Source organism: Chrysemys picta, chromosome 2, assembly GCF_011386835.1.
Source record: "Chrysemys picta bellii isolate R12L10 chromosome 2, ASM1138683v2, whole genome shotgun sequence".
Lineage (NCBI taxonomy): Eukaryota > Metazoa > Chordata > Testudines > Emydidae > Chrysemys > Chrysemys picta.
The window spans coordinates 254,614,829-254,623,033 of NC_088792.1; positions in this window are offsets into that span (position 1 = coordinate 254,614,829).

The window sequence follows — 8,205 nt, forward strand, 5'->3', positions numbered from 1 at the left end:
TGGTAAAATAAGAGTTCTCACGCCTTCTTCTGGTGTTTCACCCTTGTGCTTTATTTTACAGTGCCACCATGCAGTCCCCTTTATCCCCCAACTGTTATCCCCTTTTTAACCTGTTCCAGGGTCTCTTGGCCCTTGAGGCTCCCTTCCTGTGGTGAGGAGACAGCGCTGTAGCCTCCTGTCCCCTGCCAGGCTAGCCTCCCAACTGAGTTTTGTTCAGGGCTTTTATAGCCCTCCCAGCCTTCAGCCCAGCTGTCGCTGCTTAGCTCAGTCTATTGCAGTGAGCCAGCTCTCGTTAGGGCCTGCAGCTGGGCTCCCTGCTGGCTGCTTTGAGCCTCTGCCCCAGCCTTTCTGCCTGAAAGCAGAGCTTAGCCAGCATTTTAGCAGGGCATTGGAGGGGTTTCACCCCTGCCCTGCCACAGTTGCCATTATGGAGGATAATGCTATGACAGGAACTGTTCGTGGGAGAACAGTGGCAGAGGGAAATGGAATCACCAGAAACATACATAACTTCAAATTTCTGTGTGGCTTAGTGTTGTGGCATGACATACTGTTTGAAATAAATGTTGTAAGCAAGAGACTCCAAGGTGTTGACCTTCATATATATATCTGGAGCAGTGAAACAACTGGACAAAGCAAAGTCATACCTACAGTCTTACTGGTCAGATGAGGGATTTCAAAACGTTCTGAAGAGTGCACAGAAGTTGGCAGAGGAACTTCACACTGAAGCTATTTTCCCACCCATTCAAGAATATGAGTCACCAAAGAAGACGACAACATTTTGATTACGAGGTACGGGATAATCTCATAAGAGACCCCAAACAACAATTCAAAGTTGAATTCTTTAACCAGGGGTTAGATTGTGCAATACAGTCACAATACAGTTGAATGTTTCATGCAGCTCAAGGAACACAGCAGTATATTTGGGATGTTATATGAAATTCCCAAACTCCTCACTATACCTGAAGAAGACCTACACCGGCAATGCAGGTCACTAGAGACAATGTTGACACATGATGACATGCGCGATACTGATGTGAGTGATTTAGGTGATGAACTGAAAGACCTTTCAAGATACATTTCAGCAGGATCAACTCCAAAGGCTGTTCTGGAATATATGTGCACAAATAAGATGACAACCCTCTTTCCAAATGCTTTTGTTGCTCTTTGCATGCTTCTAACATTTCCTGTAACAGTTGCCAGTGGAGAACGCAGCTTCTCCAAGCGGAAGTTAATAAAAACATATCTATGTTCCACAATGACACAGGAGAGGCTGGTCGACCCTGCAACCATCTCAATAGAGCATGAGCTGGTCCAGACTGTGGACCTTCAGGAAGCAGTTCGAATCTTTGCAACCAAGAAGGCATGTGTGACGGGTTGGATCACAGAAACCCCCTTGGGAGCTGCCACCCGATGTGCAAAGACTACCCCTGCTTCTGTTTTCCCTGCCAGCTCAGGACTCCAGCACCCTGTCTTGCTGAGCCAGACACTCCCGTCTGGCTCCAACACAGACCCAGGGTCTGAATCACTTGTCCTAAAGCTGCAAGTTACCTGAAAACAGCGTACAGAAGTGCGCTTGTCTTTAGCACTCAGATGCTCAACTCCCAATGGGGTCTAAACCCAAATAAATCCGTTTTACCCTGCATAAAGCTTATGCAGAGTAAACTCATAAATTGTTCGCCCTCTATAACACTGATAGAGAGATATGCACAGTTGTTTGCTCCCCCAGGTATTAATACATACTCCGAGTGAATTACTAAATAGAAAGTGATTTTATTAAATACAGACAGTAGGATTTAAGTGGTTCCAAGTAGTAACCGATAGAACAAAGTAAGTCACCAAGCAAAATAAAATAAAATGCGCAAATCTATGCCTAATCAAACTAAATACAGATAATCTCACCCTCAGAGATGTTTCAGTAAGTTTTTCTCAGACTGGACACCTTCCAGGCCTGGGCACAATTCTTTCCCCTGGTACAGCTCTTGTTGCAGCTCAGGTGGTAGCTAGGGGATTCTTCATGATGGCTTCTTCCCTTCTCTGTTCTCTTCCCCCCCTTTATATATCTTTTGCATAAGGCGGGAACTCTTTGTCTCTCTGGGTTTCCACCCCCCCTCACTGGAAAAGCACCAGGTTAAAGAGGGATTCCAGTTCAGGTGACATGATCACATGTCACTGCAAGACTTCATTACTCACTTGCCAGCACACACATATACAGGAAGACTCACAGGTAAATACAGCCATCTGCAGACAATGGGAGTCATCAAGATTCCAAACCATCATTAATTAATGGTCCACACTTTACACAATTACAATAGGCCCTCAGAGTTACATTTTATATTTCTAGTTTTAGATACAAGAGTGGTACATTTATACAAATCAGATGATCACACTCAGTAGATTATAAGCTTTGTAATGATACCTTACAAGAGACCTTTTGCGTGAGGCATATCCCAGTTACTTACATTCACTTATTACCGTATTTTCTCTAAAACTATCTCAGTTACATTATATTGACTTATTATCAAGTTTTTATAAAACCATATAGACTGCACAACGTCACAGCATGGAAAGCACACTTTGAATAATCAAACAGATAAAAACGCCAGTGTTTACTATGCAGACAAGAAAAGTGACATTTGCTGTTCAGGTATTTGCAAGTTAAGTGTTGTTTAAAATTTTTGAACAAGACATTTAAAGTTGTTAGTTCTCCTTTATTGGGGTAGGTAGCAGAGCAGTACCATGAGAGGGGTAGAATAGGAAGAAGGCAGAATTGAGACCTTTCAAAGTTTTGGCCCAAGCAAGGGATCATGGGGGCATCATTTGAGCTCCCCGCCTCAGATGCCAAAATGTTGTGGGCCAGCCCTGCTGCAGGGGAAGAGGAAGTCCCGTCCCTCCTCAGTCCAGCTGGGACTAGCATCTGGAGACCAGTGCATAGTTAGAGCCCCCAGCTCTGCCCCTCCCCTACACTAGCCAGATTTCTTGGGTGAGACCAGATTTCACGGTCTGACACATTTTTAATGTCTGTGAATTTGGTAGGTCTTATTTTTGAAGTTATGCAATATAGCAGTCAGGTGGAAACTTGTGAATGCTGGTGACGTGAAGTACTGGGATGACAAAATACAACAACATTTACACATTGACTATCATGATTAAAGTAGCCCATGTGCCTAGAATTAAAAAGATCAGTCTTCCAATCCAGGCAAAACCAAGGGCTGCTGTGTACTGGCCCCACACATCCTATAACTTTCCTACAGTGTTATTGGAGACATTGGGTTAGTGTGCGCTGCTCTAATTAGATTTTGTTTGTTGTCCTAACTCCTTCACATTTAGAACTGTAGGTAGTGCACACAGATTCAGAATTAGCTTTTCCTCCTCACTGCCACCCAAATCAATGACGCTGTATTCTTGAGCTTAAGCTCTTTATAGGATGATGATAATTTGCATCTACCCCATAAATGCAAAACCTTGAGTCTTGATCTGAGATGATAGTTGCCCTGGTTTTCTCAAACCAATTGGCTGCTGCCCAAAATAGCTGCATTAGGGGCCAGCTTCAGATGCAATGTATTAGTGAAGCAGCCTTCTGCCCACACTTATGGGAAATAGCTTCTTATGTTGGTTCCATTCTGTTTGGGGTTAAAGATGAGTAGGAGTGTCCGTATATAATACAAGCCCTACATCTGTTTGTAAGAATTGCTGTTTCAAGTGGGTACAGCTAAATGTATGCCCTCTGACTATCTTCCACAGTAGCTTTTGGTTCTGAAGCCTAGGGTTCACTATTTGGAGTATAGTCTTGGAAATGTTCTTATGGATAAGATATACACTCTTGTTTAGTTGGCTTTTTGGGTCTAATCAGCCCAGGCAAGAGATCTGCAAAGGAGTGTTCCCAGATGAGGGTATATAGCATGTGGAAAATAGGGGGATGGGACACAGAACCCTTGGCAGGAGCAGAATAGGGGACCCTGGTATGAGGGTGAAGGGGGCACAGAATCCCTGGTATGGAGGGGAGGATTAAGAGAGGGAGCAATAGCCCCTGGTATGGGAGAGGGAGGAAGGGGGACACATACAGAGCCCCTGCTATGGGGGGCGGGAATGGGGAGTACACAGAGCCCCAGGTGGGGGAAGAATAGGGGACCCTGGTACGGGAGGTGGGATGCAGGGGTACACAGTGCTCCTGGCATGAAGGAGGTGGTGGGAGAAGATGTAGGGAGTCTCTGAAATGGAGGGAGATGAGAGGGTGGCACACAAGGAAGGAGTTTGTGGGAAGAATGGAGGGATGTGGGGAGCTCCTGGTGTATGTGCAACCTGCTCCGTCTACAGAAGCAACAAAGTTACAATCTTCTAGGCAAACTTGCAGATAGGGAAGCTGAATCTCTCTCTGCCCCATTGCTTTGAACTCTCATTCTGGGGCATTGCCTTGCCAGGGAAATGAAGCACATATATGGGCCAACTCTTTCCCATACCACACTGCAAAAACTCCTGGTAAGAGCTGAAGGAATGTTTGTCTTCACTAAATTAATGCAGCCAACTAGAGGTAAAGGAAGACTTTGCAACCTTTGGAGGTCTAATCTAAACATTTCACCTACTCTCCCTTCTTCAATTATCTGTTTAGATAAACACTTGCACTCCCAGATATTTGTAGCCTTTAGGGTTCAATCACATTAGAAGTTAATTATGGATTGATTTGCTGATTCATTCCCTATAGGCAGTGTTTCAAATTTCTCCATGTTTACCTAGAAACTGAATATGGCTCTGTTCTTCTAGAGCTATATTGAATAGAGTTGCCAGTTTCAGTTAGGGATACCAAAATATCACACACAAGTAGTCAGAACTTGTGTTCATATTCCACTCCTGGGGGAATTCTGTGCCAAAAAAAACTAAAAAATCTGTGCATAATATTTTAAAATTTTGCAAAATAACACTATAATCATGCCAGTTTCAATTATTTTGGTAATTTATTTCAAAATACTTATCAGCAAGTATGTCTGTAGCAATCCAGATTACCCCCCCCCCCCCCCCCCAAAAAAAAAACTTTTTTTTTTTTTTGACAAATAGATTCCTTACTAGGCATATTAATACAGAATGTTGAGTAATTCATTTAAACTACAATAGAGAAATGTATTTCCTGTGTACCCTCAGAAGCAGAGCAAAGGCTTGGAGAAGTCAGGGGTAACAGAGGAGCTGAGGAAGAGAGAAGGAGCCTGGGAGTGAACCTGGAGGGTTGTTGGGTGTGGGTGGGAGCAGTATGGAACTGTTGGTTTTTTGGGGGGCAGGAGGGGAGGGATTGTTAGGGAGTTGGGGAGCCTCCCCTAAGCAGATCCTGGTTGACCCCTAGTCTCTCCAATTCAGTCAAGCACATCTGCCACGTGTCCCAGTGTGACCCTGCACCCCGTCCTCATGTGGCCCTGCAGCCTCCCTCCCATTCAACCCCTGGCTCAATGCTGTCACCTCACTAGCTCCTGAGCCCACGCTCCAGTCTGTTCCTGCCACTAGCCCTTCTGAACCCCAGTCTGTGACCCCCTCCCCCACAGCAGCTCCGTGTGCCCTGCTCTGTCCATCCCGGGTCTCCTCATCTAGCCCCCTTGTGAGGAACGCATCCTCTCCGGTTGGCTGCCCTCTCTTCTGGTGCCAGAGCAGCCTCTGGTGGGCGAAAGGTGTAACTGTAGCGCCTCTCCAGCAGAATCTATATTCTGTGGAGGAAAAAAAGTTTGGGGGGGGGGGAGGATGTGATTTTGCACATGTGCAGTGGTGCAGAATTCCCACAGGAGTAATACACAAGGCACTGATATAAATGAATATCTTGCTTCACTGAGTATAAACTGCTAGTGGTTCTATAAATAAGACAAATAAGGGTAGGGACAGTGGGCAGCCTTGTCAGGTCCCATATCATAATTCAACAAGTTCTAAATGTATCCCATTTAAGAATTTCTTTGGATAGTTACAGAAACATTTGATAGATGTCATAAATTATTGGATGAAGTTAAATTACCTTTTTGCAGTACTTGAAAAATCTCATAAACTAAGTTCCCTGTAAGCTGTGTGGTTGGGCAGCTGCCCAGCAGGCTATCAAGTGCCACACAGTTCAGGGGTCCCTCCCCCCACTGCCGTGTGTTGCTTCTGCCTTGGAGCTGCTCCCAGGAGCCTCCTGCTTGCTGTGCAGAGTAGGGGGGAGAGGAGTGCTGATGTCAGGATGTTCCCCTCCCCCCCTCCCTGTACCCCACCTTCACAGAGCAGGAATATGACAGGGCTCAGGAAGGAGGGAGCTTGCTGGCAGCTGCTGCTGTGTCTGAACTTGCTGATCTACTTAAAAGGGCAGCATATTTAAAGTGGGGTCAGCGTACTTAAAGGGGCAACATGCATCTCTAGCTCTGTCTGTCTGTGTTTCTCTCTCTCACGCACACTGTCTTTCACACTCACCTCCCAACACATACATCATGTTGTTGTTACTTCTTGATACTTCTTTCAAAGTGTGTTGTTTTAGTTTTTTGGCTGTTCTATGCATTTCATAACTTTTATTTCTCTCTTATACTTAAATTTAATTCTTTCAGTAATGAGTTCTAAAATGCCTAACCTATCCTGGATGGAGTAATTATCCCTATGGTAACTCTTAAAAAATATATATTATATCTAGGTTTTTGGTTTCTACTGGTGGCGCACATGTGCACATAACAAAATTCATTTTGCACATGGATGGAAAAAATTACAGGGAACACTGCTCATAATACACAATCAGAAATGTTGTTGGTTTTTTTTTTCATGAAAGGATAAAGAAGCCTGTATGTTGTATCACTGAGAGTGGTGTAGGACATTCAAAGGTCTCCTGCTATAATGATTTGTTGATCTGCCATATGTAAAGCCCACTTGATCAATGTGAATTAGGGCTTGATCTTGCCAACACTAATAACTGAGCTGTCAGCCACCTTGGTTGAAATACAACAGCCTTTAAGCATGACAGAATGATGGGCTTTCATTGAGCACAACACCATCTGTCTGTACTATGATCAAATAAGCAAATTTCTTGGCAAAGTGCTAGATGCAAACTCTGTTTTTTTTTTTTTTTAATATCAAAACCACAATTTATTTGTGATATAGGTGACTTAATTACTGCTATTCTTGACAGAGCTCCTTTGATGTGATAAGCTCAGGATGTAGGAAGTGGGATTGTTTAGTGATCTAAATGCCACAATTGGCATATTGATATGGATTCAAATCCTAGCAGGGACAATTCAGCCTTTCATCCTTCTAAGGCAGATAAATAGAATACTGTCTAGCTTCTCTGTGTGTAAATGTGTCTTTTGAGGCCTTAAAATGAAGGTCCTGTCTTCCCTCTTTACCCTAGTGTCCTTGATTTTCACCTCTCTGCCTTGCTGTGCAGCATACTGCATGCCTCCACCCCAGAGATGGTTGCGTATCAGTGGCATTGTGTGTATAAGCCCTGATGCTGCAGTAGGTTCACCATATGTGAACCCCTGCACCTATGTAAAGCCCTGCTGACTTCATTGTCAGGTACCAGTGTCTGCTTCTGTGGCTCCTGTTGCCCCTTTTTGACCTGAGGGGCTAGTCAAATTTTGGGGCCCTGGGGTTGTTTCAATTAGAAATAGAAATTGATGGTGTGTGGTATTTTCTTTGATGCTATCTTGTTTGTTTACAAGGAATGTACAAAGTCCTGCTGCAACAAATGTAAGAGGAATCAAAAGCAAAAGGAGCAATTCTTAGCTTCCATCCCCAAGCCTCTTTAGCCAACAGCCTCAAAAGGTCTCTGTAGCTTTTCCCAGGGTCAGACTGTGCTTGCAGGTTACTGGTTGGCTCGCTTGCTTTTTGTCTTTCACCCGCTCTCTGTTCTTGTCTGTTCTTCGTTTCTGTGCGTTCTCTCACATGCCCATCTGGTCACCGTACCCGGTGGAACTCCTGCCCACGTGGTGCTAGTTTCTGGGAAGACTCTATTAGGCCTTGTTTTTGGTGTGGCCCCTTAACTGTCTCTGACTATTTTAGAATGCTTTTATTAAAACAATTGACACCCAGCTTTGTTTGTAAACTGTCAAAATCCCATTTAGTGAGAATACTTGTTTACTTGTATGATTACTTTGTTAAATCTTCCTGGAATTAATTGTTACAAAATATATTATCTTAGCTCCCAGTATTTGCATTTATCCATTTCAGTTTTTTATTTTTATATTTTCTTGTTTAATGGTTAGATTGTTTAAACAAATT